Raw genomic sequence first — 17,540 nt, forward strand, 5'->3', positions numbered from 1 at the left:
CATCTACCTCCTGGTTATCCCATGCTGGGATAACCTTCTACCCTAGAGCCCTGAGAATTCTCCAAGCTTAGATTTCCATGAAGTATTTTTTAGAGGGATCTGCTGAGAAATGGGGAAACTATTTTAAAAGAAAGAAATGATAGCGGCCCTAAATTACCCCCATCCTCTGCTGTTTACCGGACGCTTTATGAGGGTACACTGAACCATGGCGCTGCGCATTTGGGGGATCCATTTTATGTCTGGACTTCCATCGGGCACTGACTTCCGCCCCCCCGGCAGCGTCAGCTGTTCACGCGGGTGTTCTCAACCCCGGGCTGGCCTCTTCTGGGCCACCACGACCGTTGGCTCTAGCCCAAGCCTTGTTGTTTCTGCCTTGGAGGACATTCGTTCTGCCCAGCTGCGGGCGTGACGGTCTTATTTTACTGAAGGGAAGACTGAGGGTGTGGTGGGTAAAGGGTTGTTGACTAGGCTCTACAGCTCGTCGTGTAGTCAACTCAGCGCAGTTAGAACGAATTCTGACTCATGTCTCACACCTGTCCTGTCCACTTCGTGTGCTGGTAATCCCCTTTTCTCAGGTTTGCTGCGCCTGCCTTTGGTTAAGTCATGATCGTATTTATTGAGAGTGTGCTACGTGCCAGGCATGGTGCCGGGTGCTGGGGACGCGGTGTTGAATGGGGCAGGCGCGGCCCCACCCTCACGGAGTTTACCGTCTAATGGGGAAGACAGATGATTACAGAGCACAAGTAACAGTAAAATCTCAAATTGTGGTAAGTAGGAAAAAGAAACAGGATGCTACAAGAGAGAATGATGGAGGGAGCCATAGGTTAGATTGGGAGATTCAGGAAAGGAGGAAATACCTGGAGGCTGAGAAAAAGGAAGCTCTGTGACAGCCAAGGCAGAGGGAACAGCAAGTGCAAAGGCCCTGGGAAAGAACTTAGTATTTTGTTATTCAAAGAACTGAGAGGGGCACCTGGGTGGCGCAGTCGGTTAAGGGAGCCCCCCCCCCACCGTCCCTGCTCAGCAGGGAGCCTGCTTCTCCCTCTTTCTGCCCCTCTTTCCGTCCCCTCCTCACACTCTTGAGCACGCTCTCTCGCTCTCAAATAAATAATAAAAATAAAATCTTAGGGAAAAAAAGGACGGAGAGAAGCTTTTGTGACTGGAGCACAGTAAGGTAGGGAGCTATTAGAGCAAATTGAGGCTGGCCTCCCTTCCTCCAGTCTTGCCTCTTTGAAGACATCACACACTGGCAATATAGAAAAATTTTCAAAACTCGAATATGATTTTACTCCCTTTTAGAGGCTTTGTCTTCCCTGCGAGTCAAACTCCTTGGGCCCAGTGCTCAAAGACCCTCATCACTGGATTTAGCTTGCTTTCCAGTCTCCCGTTTTGCCTGTGCTTGGTATGCATCATTCCATGTGCTTCCTGAGCAGGCTGACTTCGATTCGCCCTTCCTGTCTTGGTGACAATATCGCTTCCTCTGTGCTCTTCCTCCTCTGCATGTTCCACCTTAGCTGTATAATTATTAGTTTGCCTACTAATCTCTCCCACAAGACAGTAAGCTGCTGCTCTCAGGAACTTGTTTTCTTTCTCTGTATGATGCAGAACATGAGGCCAGGCAGTTGGTGTTTTCATAACAAATTTCCACCGAGAGACTGGGTGGAGCAGGTGGCCATCACTAGCCTCCACCTGATACCTGATGAGAAGGTGATGTGGGGCTCCTATCTACAGAGAGTAGAAAGTAGCATCCAAAAGGGGAAAAGAGATGAGTAAGAAATCTGCACTTACCATGGCCAGGCACTGTCTCATCCACTGCCTCATTTAATCCTCATAACAATTGTGGGTCTTAGATTCTTTTTGTAGTCAAGAAAGCTGGTGCCCAAAGGCTTGCCCAGAGATCACCCAACTGGTAATGAGGAACCTGGAATAGGAACCTAGATCTTTCTGACCTCAAAACTTGAGGCCCTTAATACTCCCTCTGCTCCTTTTGCTCCTATTCTGGCACCTTTCACCAGCACAGGAGGCTGAGAAGTTTAAGGAACTGAACTCCAAGTGTCTTCTATCTCAGGTGGGTCATTTGTGCCCGAGGATATCAGATCTGGAACAGCCGTTGTACTGGGGCTCTGCCCCTTCCAGAAACCAGTGACTCATATCAGTCCCTGCTTATATCAGTATTTACAGGGCCTAGAAGAACTGGTAAGACTCAGAGGCAGAAAATCTAAGAAATGACACTCTTGGATTTGCTATTGTATAGAATTCTGCCCTATAGAATTCTCTGAGATGATTAAGATGTTCTATCTATGCTGTCCAGTGTGATAGAGTTCCTGCTTAGATAGTAGCTCCAGCCCCTTCCTCCCTTGTAGTCTCTGACTCCAGGCTGTGTCCAAGAGAGCTAGCTCAGTCTGAGACTACAGACCCCTGGGCTAGATCTTCAAGGGCCCTCCAGATCAAGCTCTCTACCTTAGCTGTGGCTCAAGTCGTGTCTAAGAACACACATCAGGGTATAGACAAATATGGGCAGTACATTGTTGATCTTGCCACTCCAGCATCCTGCAAGAGCTTGGCCTGGAGCAGATGCCAGGTTATCACTGGATGAATGAACTTACCTTCTCTGCCTCAGTCTGGTCTCCCTCTGCTACTGGGATTGGCTTCTAGAATCCCTCCCTATCATGTGGACAAAGGGCTTCTGCCATCCAGAGAAACACTACCAAACCAGTGTTTCATCACTGTCTCCTCCATCCTGACTTCTTGGGGGGTATGCCAAGGTGCAGATGAAAACCAGTGAGTAATAATTCCTTGGATACATGCTGGATCCAGCATTTTTATGTGACAATCTGATTTTTGTTTTGAAACTGCAAAATGAAAGCCCATACAAGCATCTGCTATATATGATTAGAGGCAATGTGGTTCTGGGGAAAGAGGACTAGTCTTGGGGTTACCCTGGAACTAACGGGCTGTATTGGACAAGGTGCTCAGTGCCTCTGGGCCCCAGTTTTCTCATGAGTAAAACAAAAACGTTAGACTCTAGGCTTCTTCCTACTGTTAATTTGAATGCTTAAAAAATGGCTGGTCACACTTGCAATCAACCCATGTGAAGTACCTTTTAAGTGATCATTTGCCTGAATCCCGTCTATTTTCATGGTTTAATTTTTCTAACACCTTTCACTTAACCCTTCCACCACCGGTGCCTTTCTCATTTGCAAGGTTTTCACTAGTTTTTGGCTTCTTTGGATTCCAATAAATCACGTTGGATTCCAGCCATCGAATCACCTGCTCCTTTGTCCTACCTGGAGCCTCTTAAATCCCCAGCAGTCTCAACTCCCTGACAAAGAAAGGTCCTGGTCTCCCTCCTCTTTCACCTCTTCCATTCCTGCTTCCCTGAAAAAACAAATCAGGAAAATTCCGGGAGGTTTCTATTCTGGCAGTTAGCACTCTCACCACTAGATGGCACATGTGTGCAAGTCATCAGTCTTCGGACAAAAACTCCTGATTTTTTTTTTTTTTTAATGTATTTGTACTCTACCTCAATCCACAAAAGCTTTGAGAGGAATTATACAAGTACTAAATATGCAAAAGGATAAAATGAAAAGTTGAAGGACTTGGAGAAAATAGAGAACAAATGGGAGAGGTAACTCCAAGATAGGTCCTCAGTGGGAGGACACTGAACAGTGAAAACAAACACCAGTGACTTCCCTGGAGCTATTTCCGTGGGTCCTTCCACACAGGCCTGTCATGTGATGTGACGTGAGGAAACACAGTTCTCTGGGGAGCAAAGACCAGGTGTCCAGGACCGGGTGAATTTACTGCTGTATGTATGCCTTTGTATTTTCAAAAAGTGAAATTTGCACCCAACTCCTGTCCCCCACTGAGGTTTGGGTGGAGCTTGGGACCAGGAGGCTGTCCTTGAGGCTGTGGTCACCGGTCCCCAGGATGCCCCCCCTCATATCCGCCCCCCCCTCCTGGTTTTCACACCCTGTGGAGTCCCCATCCACATACCTGGGGGTGGTCTGTGTGACCAACAGAATATAAGAGGAGCAATGCATGTTGTTTCTGAGGTTGGGTTATAGAAGACATTAGCTGCTTTCTTGGTCTCTCTGTATCTGTCTTTGTCTCTGTCTTTCTATCAGATCATTTGCTCTGGGGAAAGCTATCTGCCATGTCAAGAGGAGCCCTCTGGAGAGACCCATGTAGCAAAGAACTGAGGCCTTCTTGCAACAGCCACCATTGACTTGCTAGTCACGTGTGAGAGCCACCTTGGAAGCAGATCCTCCAGCCCAACCGACACCTTAACTGAAATCCTACAAGAGACCCTGAGCGACCATCTGGCTAAATCCGTCCTTAGCTCTGTGAGATAATCAGTGTTTTTTTTAGCTGCTAAGTTTTGGTGATAGTTTGTTACACAACAATAGATAACTAACACAGAGGCCAATGGAAACCCAAGGTTGCATCAGAGATAATTTTGCTTGGGTGGGTCAGCTTGGTTTTAGAGACCAAGGAAATATTTCAGAAGCAGTGTATGGGCTTTAAATCTGATAGACGTGGGCACCAGTTCAGGCTGTGTCTGTGGAAAGACAGAAGTAGAAGGTCCCACGTGAGATGTCTGCAAAGGAGGTTTCTTTGCAGGATAGTAAAGGCAAGGACCTCAACTGTCTTACTCACTGTGGCACCTGCATGGCCTAGCACAGGGCCTAGCGCATGGTAGGCTTTGTACAAATCTTTCTTGAAAGAATACATGAATGATGAGGTATAAGTCTAAATGAGCCGTTCACTTTTCTGGAAGACCATCATTCATTAAGCTCCTACTGTGTGCCAAGCACATAATGTTGGTTAAGCTTCCATGGAACTTCTGCATCCTCTACAGATTACATTCACCTTCCCCCCATCATGTCTCCCCTCACTGTATTTTCTCCTCGGAATTCTTTATTATTTTTGTAGAGCCTTACATGGGCTTTAGGTTACGTTCTGAAAACGTCCTCATGGGAGTAGTGCTCTTAGGTCATCAGGAGAAGTAATTTCTGGTTACCGTTTTTCCAGTAGGAGAACCAGAACTGCTCAGGATACTGAGTTTATTTTGTGTAGTTTCAGGGCCTGCCCTATTTTTTTCTTCTTCTTCCCCTCGCCTTTTAAAAAAATGATCTGAAATGGCTAATGCTAAGTAATAGCAGTTCAGTTTCCCTGTGATAACTCTCTGGGGTCTATTTTCCCTTTTCATCGGACTTTGGTGCTGGTTTTAACCAGATCTTACCGTAACAAAAACATTCTGGGGGGGAAGGAGAATCAGAGTGATTTGCCTCAGACCCTTGTCCCCCTACAATGTGTTAAACACTCCTTTCTCCGTTGCGGGACTTCTCTGCCCCTTTCCCCTCCCCCCACTGTTATCACCACCCAGCTGTTATTTATTGAGTGCCTACCACATGCCCGTCCCTGTGTTATGCAGGTGTTACATGCATTATTGAATCTGTGCTAGAGACTGAATTGCCTTGCCGATTTTGTTAGTTCGGGTCCTTTGAGAGCAGACACTGGGATGGGATTGTGTAAGGATTTTACTAGGGGAAAAAATGCCTTTCAAAGGAAATAGGGAGAAGTCTTAAAGGCCAGGAGGGCCATCAGACCCCAAATGAAGGGGGTACGGGGAGACAGTTGGGTGCAAGTGTCCCGGTAAGCCTTGCATTTTAAGGAAAATTCAGTCTAACGAAGGTTAGGCAAAGCTGTCAGGGAGTCCTTGAGCCAAAGCCAGTCAACGAAGGAATCCGTCCCTTGTCTCTCGGGACTGGGTCTGACTTTGCACCCAACCAAACCCACTCATTGATGGGGTGCAGCCTATGGGAGGTGTGGCCAATGAATTTCAAAGCACAGCAGCTGGTGTTCTCAGCTCCCAGCAGTAGGAAGTCTGTGGAAGCACGTTTCTGTGGCTGCCACACCAATATTTAGTCTCCTTTCTTTTTAAGTAACAGGAGCGTGATTTATTTGGGTGGCAAATATGTGACGGTGAACTGAAAGTTTTTAGTTCCTTGCCTTCCTTGCAACAAGTTGTGGCTCTATGATTGTATATATGACTAGTCATGTAATATAAGCAGAAGTGTTATGAGGACCTACCAGTAATGCTCCTCAAGGGGATCTGAATCAGCTGGGAGGTGCCTCTCTTCTTCCCTTCTTTCTGCCAGGACTAAAGACAAAATGGCTGCAGCCTCAGCAGTCATTTTATGCTAAGAGGCAATTTGTTAATAATGGAAGGGCAAACAGACAAATAGCAAGAGTCCACATCCCTAATGAATAGAAACAAATCCGCCCTGGATTGCCTAGCTCCAGACTTTAACCTGAGAGGACACCCCCCCCCGCCCCCGCTTTCTTTTTTTAGCCATTGTTACTTTGTGTTATAAACAGGTAAATCTAATCCTAATCCGTACAGTATCTAATCTTCGCAATGGCTCTGCCAAGCAGGCATATTTATGCCCATTTTACAGATGAGGAAAATGAAGCTTAGAATGTGATTAAGAGTTAGAACCTAAATCAGAGCCCGGGGTAGTATTTAAGATACTTTCAGCTTGGAATAACAGAACAGTGTTTGTCAGTCTTCCCTGAAGATAAGAACTGCCTGGGAACTTGCTGAATATACAGATAGCCAGTCCTCTCCCCTGGAATCCTCATTCGATAGGTCCAGGTTAAGGTCTGAGAAGCTGTTTTATCTCCGACAGACAGCCCAACCCATCATTATCCTCAGGGAACAGTGTGAATTCCAGTGTGCATGAGAACCAACACCAGGCAGCTCGAACAATAAGGAGGTAAACGCTTCCTACAAAAAGACTTCTGTGAGCCAAGAGTTGTGTGGGGAGCTTGACAGAAATATAGATTCTGGGCTTTACTTTCAGAGATTTGGAGTGAGTAGATCTTTTGTGGAATCTCGGTGTTTGCCCTTTTCAGATGCTCCGCAGGTGATCCTGAAGCCTGTGGTTCAGAGAGTCAGGCTTCAGGGACCCTGGCTTCACTGCCAGGAGCACAGCTTTGGAGTAGGATGAGCCTGGGTTTGAATCCTGATGCTGCCATTTATTGGTTGGATGACTGTAGCAGGCTACGTAAGCTCTGTGTCATTGGTTTTGTCATTTTGGATTTGAAGAAAGTAGTAAGGCGGACCTCACTGGCTTGTTGTGAGGATTAAATGACATAATGTATGTGAAGCTCTTAGCTTTGCATAACTCAGTTCTCAGTAAATGGTGGTTATTGTTATTATCATAGCCCATGCATACATCTTGCAAACAGTATGGACATAGAATTCTTTTTTTTTAATTGTAAGTTTTTATTTTAATTCCAGCCTGTTAACATACAGTGTTATATAAGTTGGCAGAGGGTTCTGTTACCGTGGGTAAGTTACACAAATGCCCAGGGAACCAAGATTCTGTGGAGGCTGGTCCAGGAGCTGGGACTTCCCCTTGCTCCAGCTACTTGTGGCCTTGAGAGTGACTGGCTTGCCTGTGTACAAAGAACTCGAGTAAAGGTGTTCTAGAGCCTGCTCCTGTGCTCCCCCAGCTGCCACCTCCCTCCCTCTGTCTCCTTCTCTGCAAGTCTGCCGAAGAGTCGTCTACACTCAGTGGATCCATTTTCTCCCCCTCCCTCCCTCCTCAGCCCACTACAATCCAGATGCTGACATCACTGCTCTGCTAAAGTGACTCTCAGCAAGGTCTCCAGTGGCTTCCATGTTGCCAAATCCAATGGATATTTTTATTTTTTTAAAATATTTATCTATTTTAGAGAGAAAAAGAGCAAGTGCATGTGTGGGTCGGGAAAGGGGCAAAGGGAGAAGAAGAGAATCTCAAGCAGACTCTGTGCTGAGCATGGAGTCTGAAGCGGGGCTCCATCCCATGATGCCGAGATCACGACCTGAGCTGAAACCAAGAGTCGGCTGCTCAGCCCATCAAGCCACCTGGGCACCCCACCAGTGGATATTTTAAAGTCTTAATCTCATTTGAGCATTTGCTGCTGCTGTGTCCTTGTTCCTTCCTGGAACTTTGCTTTCTTGGCTTCTGGGACTCTCTTGTTCTATTTTCCCTCCTAGTTTTGTGGTTGGTACCTCTAGCCTCTGCCTCAGTCCTTGTCTTATACGCTCTACTCTTTGCCCTTCTAATCCTTTTCAAGGCTCAAGCATTTCAAGGTTCTTTTTCTTTCTCTGATCAGAGCCCAATCACTGAGTTCTTCTAAGTCCCAGTGAATCATCTCCCTTCATAGGACATCCTGGTCTCATGCAACCTTTTCCTTCCTTTCTCCACGGGATGGCTAAACTCAGGCCCAAATAGTGTGCTGCCAAGTCTCCTTCACATGTCTTCATACGAGGCCTAGTAACATCTATGAAAATGGAAAATAAGACCAGATTTCTTATGGATCAGGCCCCAAGGGGACTCTGAGATACCCTTAATTGTTCCAACTTATACTGGTATTAGAGACAGTCACCCTGCAGGTTGAGTATATAACCATTCATGCCCTTAGCTGGAACTCTGAGGCTTTCTGTCCAGGTCATTGCTCCTTTCAGAGGAGTGGGAGCCATTCCTACTTCTATCAATGACTTGTTTGACTTTGGACCTAGCTTTTACCTTCCTGGTTTCAGTTTTCTCATCAAAGAAATGCAAGAGTTGGACTAGTTATCTCCGAGGTCCCTTCCAACCACTGTCACCATCACAATCAGCTTTTTTACCTTGAGTTCCCGCCCAGGAGTCTGTACAGAAATACTCTTCCAAGTGCATAAAGATGTATGTGCATCAGAATAGTCGCTTGTAATAACCTAAGTGCCTATCAAGAAGGGATTGGTTGGGGCACCTGGGTGGCTCAGTTGGTTGAGCACCTGTCCCTTGATTTTGGTTCATGATCTAGGGTCATGAGATACAGCTCTTTGGGCTCCCTGCTCAGTGGGGACTCTGCTTGAAATTCTTTCCCTCTCCTCCTCTCCCCGTTTGTGTTCTCTCTCTCTAAAAATAAATAAATAAATCTTAACAACAACAAAAAAGGAATGGTTAAGTAACTTATGGTATACATGCTCAATGATGGCGTTGCTCAAAGTAGACATTCTGTTTGTTGTTGGTCTGCTGGGAGATGAGGAGCTTGAGCTAGAATGTAAACCAATGACTTAATCAAGAAAGTCTTACTAACAACAACAATATGTATATATGTAAAGCAGCTGATGTGAATAGTGTGTTTAGAGACATAGTTGCTTTACATTCTAGTACAAGCTCTCCCTTGTCTTTTCTCAAGCCGGAACACGTAGTCCCTGGACTGGCACTGGTACACAGACCACACGTTGAGTAGTGTTGGGGAGAACAAAAATTCCTCTCAGTTCTTCTAAGTTCTTTGGCTAGTTTAATAATTAAATTGACACAGGACAGACTAACGGGAAAAATGAACGAAAAAGTGTAATGCCTCCTCTCTACCTGGGAGAGACTCTGGAAAACTGAGTAATCTGCTGAAATGCCCAAGGCCATCATCTTAAATACCATCTTCAGTTAAAGACAAAAGAAGATGAAGGGTGGGGGGGATCCGATATGGGAGGTCACCAGGAAAAGCAGAGTGAACAAGGGCAGTAGGGTTGTGACCCAGATTTAAGTCCATGTCTTCTCCATTGATAATAGTTTCTAGAGATTTAGACTCACAACCCTCCCCCTTTTTGGTACAACGAGGGAGACACCCTTACAAAAGGAGTTTTCCCTTATACATGTAAATGTCTCTTACAAAATGGTCACTTCTATTTGGTTTTCAGAGCTTCTCTTGTGTCTGCAGTTTCTTAAAAATACCCAGCTTACAATAATCAGTACGCCAAAGTGGCAGATCTTGGGGTGACAAAATTTGCTCCCCTTCAACAGCATCGCTCAAGCTTCAAAGACATGAAATAGCTCTACTTGTGCTGTTGTAGAAGGATGTGTACGATGCATTGTTAAAGGAAAAATGCTACAGAACAGGATGGTGTCTTCAGAAACAGGGATCTGTACAGAAAGGAATACATGAATGCACAGGTAGGCTGATAAGATGCATAAAACATTTCTGGAACAAGCCTTGAGAAATTAACAGCGCTTCCCTCTGGGGAGTGAAGTTGGGATTCTGGGGTGAAAATCTCTTTTTTGTTGTATATCCAGACTGCTCTTCAGTGGGTCCTCTCCAGTACAGTGTCTAGCAACTGTTCTGATTGGTGTGCCCTTCTTGACACAGTTGTTAAACGTTTTTGTTTCTTTTTTATTTTTGTTTTTTAAGTAAACTCTACACCCAACGTGGGGCTCGAACTCGTGAACCTGAGATCGAGAGTGAGCCAGCCAGCCGCCCCAGTTGTCAAACATTTTGAATGTAATTCCTGCTATACGCTTTTACTGTTTTTTTTTAACCTATGTGCATGTATCACTGTCATATTTTTTAAAGATTTTATTTTTTAAATGTATTTGTGTGTTTATTTATTTGGAGATCATGTGTGTGCAAGCAGGGGAGGGGCAGAGGGAGAGGGAGAGAGAATCTCAAGCAGACTCCTTGCTGAACGTGGAGTCCTTGATCTCACAACCCCAAGATCATGACCTGAGCTGAAACCAAGAGTTGGGTGCTTCTGACTGAGCCATCCAGGCGTCCCTCACTTGCATATATTTTTTTAAAGATGTGTTCATTTATTTTTGGGAGAGAGAGCACACGGGGGGGGGTGGGGAAGGTGTAGAGAGGGAGAGGGAGAGAGAGAATGTTGAGCAGACTCCTTGCTGAGTGAGGAGCCCAACTTGGGGATCATTCTCACCACCCTGACATGACCTGAGCTAAAACCAAGCTGGTGCTTAACTGATTGAGTCACCCAGGCACCCCCCTCACTTTCATATTTTTAAAACAAATTAGTTACAGAGCAAATACAGATGCTTCTCGAGTCTCTATTTGCTGGATAACAAGCCTCCTTTTTTCATTTTTTATGAACATTCCCTCTGTTCTCACCACTAGGCATGTGAACAAGGCAGTTCTCTCTGTCCTGTGCCTCGGAGCTCTTCTCCTGCAGATATATTCACAGTAAGTCATTTTGGTTCACAGCTTGGAGATGAAGAAGGCCCAGGGGCCAGAGGACTGATTGCAGTTCTAATTTACAATTATACAGTGATTTTTCACACTGCTCATGTAATTCTTACTTCCTCCCTGTTTGAGTTGGATAGTTACAAGGATCCGATTTGATTGAAGTAATATAGGCTGTGATTATCCTAAGAATTTGGCGTATTCAGTTGAACTGGGAAACACTGGGCAACGAATGTGAATTATTTCCTCACTCCCCTGCAACTGTGTATTTACTGTGTGCAGCTGAAGTGAACTGACTTCTCCTTTCCTTTGAAATGGGAACTGTTGAGACATCTAAGTGGCTTCTTTAAACTCAAGATGCAAACAGCCCGTGCTGCTTTAGGAATCTGAGGGGAGCTGAGACAATGTCCCTGGAGTCTGATAGTTTTTGATTCAAATGCTCGAGGCCTATTTACTATGGTTCTTGACAGAATTTTTAAAAAAAGATTTGTTTTTCAAATATATTTTGTCTTATTTCTGTGTTAAAGAGAATGTGGCTGGCCTTTGCCCCTGGTTCCTGGAGAACGACCTCTAAATCCTTAGAATTTCCTGAGTAATGAAAGAGCCTTTGTTATCCGTGGAGGGCCCTGAGGATTTCTACTTGTAAGGTAACTCCAACTGGGGATGGGCAAAGCCAGAAAGACCAATGCTGTGATTAGAGGGTGGGGGCTTTCAGCCCTGTGATAGCAGCTTGACTTCCAGGGAGGAGAAGGGGGTGTGGCCCGTGAGTCCATCCATCATGGCTATGTAATGAAACCCCGATGAACCGGGACATTGAAGTTTGGGTGAAGTTCCAATATTCTGCGTATGGTCGCACATCAGTGTAGGAGAGGGTAACAGATCCTGACTGCTGGGGGAGAGAACAATGGGACACTCCCAGAGCCCCCCTCTCCTGTATGTTTCTTCCTTTGGCTGGTTCTGATTTATCCTTCTGCTATATAAAACTACTTGTAAGTATGGCGGTTCCCTGAGTTCTGTGAGATGTTCTAGTGAGTTATGAGATCTGAGGGGTTAGTGGAAACTCCCGAGTTTGTAGCCAGCCTGTCCAGATGTGAGGGTGGCCTGAGGACCCCCAAACTTGTGGTTGGTGTCTGAAGTGAAGGCAGTCTTATTGATGTAGTTTTGGAATATAGGTGAGGTTTAGTGGGGTGGAGTCCAGAGCCCATGATCAAGAAAGAATTCTTGAGCCGTCTTTGGTGCAAGATGGTAGTTTATTAAAGCACCGGGACAGGACCCGGGGGCAGAAAGAGCTGCTGCCCAGGGGTTATGAGGGGTGGCTGATAATATACTATGGGGTTGGGGGAGGTAAGGAGAAAGGGAGGTTTCAAAAAAGAACTTTCATATGTTAAAGAAGACCCACAGGATATTGGAGGCCTTGCCATTGTCAAGTGAAGGTTGTTTTTCCCTCTAGCAAGGCATTAGCATTAAGATGGTTGGGGGCTTCCTGGAAGAATGTCACATATGTCCCACCTAAGAGGTTGCAGGGTGTCCGTTTATGCTTTGTCTGCAGCTGGCCTTGGGCTCCCTCATCATTATGAAGTGCTGTACCCTTGTAAAGTCTGGGTAGTGGGCCTCAGAAGTCATTGCAATTTCCCTATGTATTTTAAGAAACTTAAAAATGAAAATTTATGAGAGTAGTGCAATGGATACTCATAAAACCTTCACTTAGAGTCACCAGTTTGTTAACATTCCATTACTTGCTTTATTTCTCTCTCTTATGTATGCTTTCCACACCGCCTCCCTCCCCCCCCAAACCAGTTAAAAGTTACAGACATAACATCCCCAAATACTTTGTGGCATATACTTCCTGAGAACCAGGATATTGTCCCACATAACTCCAATGTCATGATCACAACTAAGAAATTTAGCTTTGATATGATAAATTCTAATATATCATATTTGTTTCCTTATTGTTCCCCAAATATCATAAAATTCTTTTTCTCTAGACTTACGATCCTATCAAGGATACATATTACATTTGATTGTCATTTTTCCCTCCTTTAATCTAGATTCTAGAACTGCCCCCTAGATTTATTTTATTTTTTTGTCTTTCATGACATTGGTATTTTTGAAGGGGCCAGGCTACTTGTCTCGTATATTATCCCATGACCTTGATTTGTCTCATTGTTTCCTCATGATTATATTCATATTAGACATCATTGGCAAGAATACAAACTGATGTGGCTGGCTGTGTCCGAGGACCCTGCGGGGATGGAGTGGGGGGTCCCACAGGATTAGCCAAGAGGGTTCTTGGCTTTGCACAAGATAGAAATCAAACATGAGCCAAGAGGTAGTGAGAGTAGAGTTTACTGAAGAGAGAGCGAGCAGAGACAAAGAATCTCAGAGACTTGGAAAGGATAGAAGAGTGAGTCTCATCTTTGCTTGGGGCCTGGGGTTTTTATTGAGGATGGTGGTCTGATATACATGTCCTCTCAGCATCTAGGAACTGGTCAAAACAAAGACAAGTGCTTGGATGTCCTCCATAAGTCACTTATGCCCTAGAACCAGGAGTCTCGGTGTCAAGGTAATGAGGTTTTGGAATATAGGTGAGGTTTAGTGGGGTGGAGTCCCGAGCCCACGACCAAGAAAGAATTCTTGAGACGTCTTTGGTGCAAAATGGTGGTTTATTAAAGCACCGGGACAGGACCCGGGGGCAGAAAGAACTGCTGCCCAGGGGTTGTGAGGGGTGGCTGATTATATACTATGGGGTTGGGGGAGGTAAGGAAAAAGGGAGGTTGAGAAAGTACTTTCATATGTTAAAGAAGACCCACAGGATATTGGAGGCTTTGCCATTGTCAAGTTAAGGTTGTTTACCCCTCTAGTAAGGCATTAACATGAAGATAGTTGGGAACTTCCTGGAGGCTGCAGATTATAAGGACATTTAATTGTATCTACATTTCCTTCTGGAAGCTAGGTTACTGATAGAAATGCTTTGTTCTTGTAGATTGCTAAGACATTTGTAAACTGAGGGAGACTCAAGTCTTACAGAATTGTGGTGTCTATAGGTTAACTATCTTTTTTCCTTTAGGGCAGCCAGGAGCGCCTGGGGAATGTCACATACATCCCATGGTGAGGGGGAGGGTTGCGGGGTGTCAGTTTCTGCTTTGTCCTCAGCTTGCCTTCTGTTCCCTCATCAAAGGTGTCTGGAGTCAGTAGTAAAATGTTCATGGCAACCTCAACCAGTCACTCCTTAGTTGTTATCTATTGTGCTGGAAGACTCCACAAAGAAATCCTTAACTTCTTGACCTTTACGAGGAGGACCTACATCACCGGTACCATAAGGCATGTGTGAGGTGGGGATTCAGGTCCTAGGAAGAACAGAGGCAGGAAAAGGAGCAAAAAGTAGCTCTTTGTGGGGTCCCTTCAGTTTCCCTGTCTCAAAGCTATGTAGATGATGTGCAATGAAAGGTTTGGGTTGGAAAAGGGATAAAGTACATTAGTAGTGAGGTACACATATGCCTCACATGGCACGTGGAAGAGCTTCGTGGGCCCAGGGTGAAGGGGATTTCACACAGCACCTCCTGTCTTCTCAGTCTGCTGACATCATCTCATCCCAGCCCACCCCACACTGTGGCGGGCTCTCACATGTCCCTCTCCAGCAGACGGCTTCCCCAAATCCAGTCCTTGTTTTCCTCTCAAAGCTGTTTCTAAGGTCCCTCACACCCAACACGTTCAACACCCAGCTCTAGAGTCTGTACACCAGCCCCTCACCACGTGTGGTCCTTCTCTGGTCTTGCCATCTCCAGGAACAGCAGCACCCCTGCTCAGTTATGTGAGCTAGGAACCCGGGCATCGTGCATGACGCTTGCTTCTCCTTCCCCTCCTCCTGTAGCCAGCCCAGTGTCAACTCCTGCTGTCCTGACCACCTAAATCCCCGTCTGATCCATCCACTGTCTCCATCTTCTGTGCCACCACCCGAGTCCATGACCCTATCCTCCTACAGCCCCCTAACTGCTCCCTAGGTTTCCACTCAGGCTCCTTTCTGAATTTGCTCTCCACAAAGCAGCCAAAGTATCTTATTAAAATGTAAATTTTCTTTTTTTTAGAAAAGATTTTATTATTTGGGGGGGTAGAGAGATAAAGCACGGTGGGGAGGCAGGGGGAGGGGCAGAGGGAGAGGGAGAAGCAGACTCCCCACTGAGCAGGGAGCCCTCCCCAGGGCTTGATCCCAGGACCCTGAGATCATGATCTGAGCTGGTCAGATGCTTAACGAACTGAGCCACCCAGGCGCCCCAAAATGTAAATTTTCTGATGGCATCATTCCCCTTCTTAGAAGTCTTCAATGTATTGAAGAATAAAAATTCAACTGAGTGAATTTGAAGATGTAATTGGCTTTATTAAGTGATTCACAAACGGGAAGCATCTCCTCTAGCAAATAGAGAGATGTTTCAAGGAGTTGTACAAAAGGAAGCTTTTTATAGATAGGAAGGTGGGGCAAGGAGGTTATTATCAAAAGAAAAGGAATGATTGTTTCTGGTCAGGTCATCTTCTTTGGGGGGGCGGGTAGGGAATAATGGGGCTGTTTATCCTGGAGATGACCTCACTGGTACTGATCAGGAAATTTCCCGTTGAGGCTAAAAGCTCTCATTTCTGGGATGGGTTGAAACTGTAATTAAGTCTTGGGTTTGCTTTTGGGAGATGGGGGAGGGGGTGGGTGCAAATGAACCCATTTGGGGCTCGTTTCTTTTTTGAAACAAATGGATACTCATTGCTCTTTCAACAAAGACCAAAATCTTTGCCAAGCCCTCTGACCTCTATGTGCCCTGTTCTTCCCTGTGCTCTCTGCTCTGCGGCCACTCTGTCCCCCTTTTCAGTGTCTTCAAACCCAAACAGCTTCTCTTCTGCTCCCTGGGATGCACGCACATGTGTCTCACGTGTGTTTTCCCTTCACATCTTTGCTCATTAGTCCCTTTCCCTCTGGGAGGTTCCCCTGTTACACAATCTCAGAGCACTCTGTTTTTCCCCCCTCTTAGCCCGCATTCCTGGTTGTATTTCTGCAGCCCTTCCGTGTTTCCTTAGGATCTGTCTTCCCCACTGACGAGTGCTGAAGGGCAGTGCCCACATCTGACTTCTCCTCGGTTACCCCAGCATGTGGGGCACAGTGCCACCCTCCATAAACCCTTGGAGGTGTGCGACCCGCCTGCCTGCCATTGGCCTCCAGAGAATTCCAAAGGATATGCGTGCTCGTGCAAATGCGAGAGAATTCATTCCATACTCTCTTACAGTCTTGGTAAGTTTGATAAAATATTATCTATTTTATCTGCTCAGTCTGACTTCAAAAGTCCATGGGGAAATTTTTATTTCAAAGCAGTTCCTATATTTAAACTTTGAAAAGGAAGAACGACCAGCATTTCTCCCATCTCCCATTATGTCTTGAGCCATCTAAGCTCGGAGGGTGGCCAAGGCAGCAAATGAAGTAAGAGGCCATTGATATGCAAATATGCCATTAAGATTGGAGGCCCCACCCCAGAACTCCATCTCAGTTCTTTCCAAGTCAAAGCCAATTTGCATTTAAAAAAATGAATCCCCAAACTTGAAATTATTCTCCAAAGCTAAAATACATGGAAATTAAACTATTGAAAATATTGAGGTTTCAATACAACACATTGCTGTTTTGGGGGGAGAAAGCTGGCTGTCCTTCAACAATTGGGTTCTGTTTGGCTTGTGAAGGGCTACTGGGTTAAGGATGGACACTCTTGACCTTGGACTGCCCGCTGTTTCTCTGGAGCATGGACACCCCCAACAGTTAAGGTAGGGGCTGCTGTAGACATCGCTCCCATTTTTGAGTTATGGAAACTGAGACTGAGAGGATCACTTGATGTATTCGAGATACAATCTAGCCTTCAGATTCCATGTACAGAGCACCTTTCTCACCACTTTTTAAACTGTCAAATCCCCCAAAGGGCTGTGATTCTCTGTAGAGCAGAGACCAGACGTGCCAACACTGCCCAGGCCCACTCTGCCCAGAAGATTTCACAGGAGCTTTGGATTGTATTTCTAATCTCACAGAAAAGCAAAGCACATTCCTTCCAGGTAATAGCAACAGGGTGGGGGAGCCCTTCGTCTGTCCTGCCTCAACCCGGTTTCACCCAAAAGCCCCAAGGTGCTGTAAAATCACTCTGGTGGCTGGATGCCAGGGTCAGAATTTGATGACTTGAGAGGTAGAGGAGTAGAGCTGCTGTGATGATCTCAGAGAAATGGGATGTGGCTGCTGACGCCCTGAGCCCGCACCCTGCAAACCTCAGCTCCCGTTGCCTGCTGATGGATGATGGGCCGGGGCGCCCACACCAGCGAACAGCTCCCATCTCTGAGTTGAGCGTGAAGCCATGTCACTTTTGGGATGAGAATGCTGTTCTCTGATGCAAGCAATTCCTTCCTTCTCTACAACAGGCTCACGGTCGCAAGTATGGTGTAGGCAGGACTGCAAGGTCCGCTGTGCACCAGCTCTGTGGTCTTCAGCAAAAGACTCCTCCAACCCTCAGTTTCCCCATCTGTAA

At 45.9% G+C, this 17,540-nt stretch overlaps 1 long non-coding RNA gene across 1 annotated transcript; it reads left to right on the plus strand.

Annotated features, from left to right (window-relative positions):
• Positions 1-274: 274 nt before the first annotated feature.
• On the plus strand, positions 275-16,267 carry LOC103669751. Its single transcript, XR_570398.2, has 5 exons — positions 275-767; positions 4,125-4,343; positions 10,939-11,004; positions 11,532-11,651; positions 16,063-16,267. It is a non-coding gene; the product is annotated as an uncharacterized LOC103669751 (long non-coding RNA).
• The last annotated feature ends 1,273 nt before the right edge of the window (positions 16,268-17,540 follow it).

Source organism: Ursus maritimus, unplaced genomic scaffold (genome assembly GCF_017311325.1).
Source record: "Ursus maritimus isolate PB19 unplaced genomic scaffold, ASM1731132v1 scaffold_22, whole genome shotgun sequence".
NCBI lineage: Eukaryota > Metazoa > Chordata > Mammalia > Carnivora > Ursidae > Ursus > Ursus maritimus.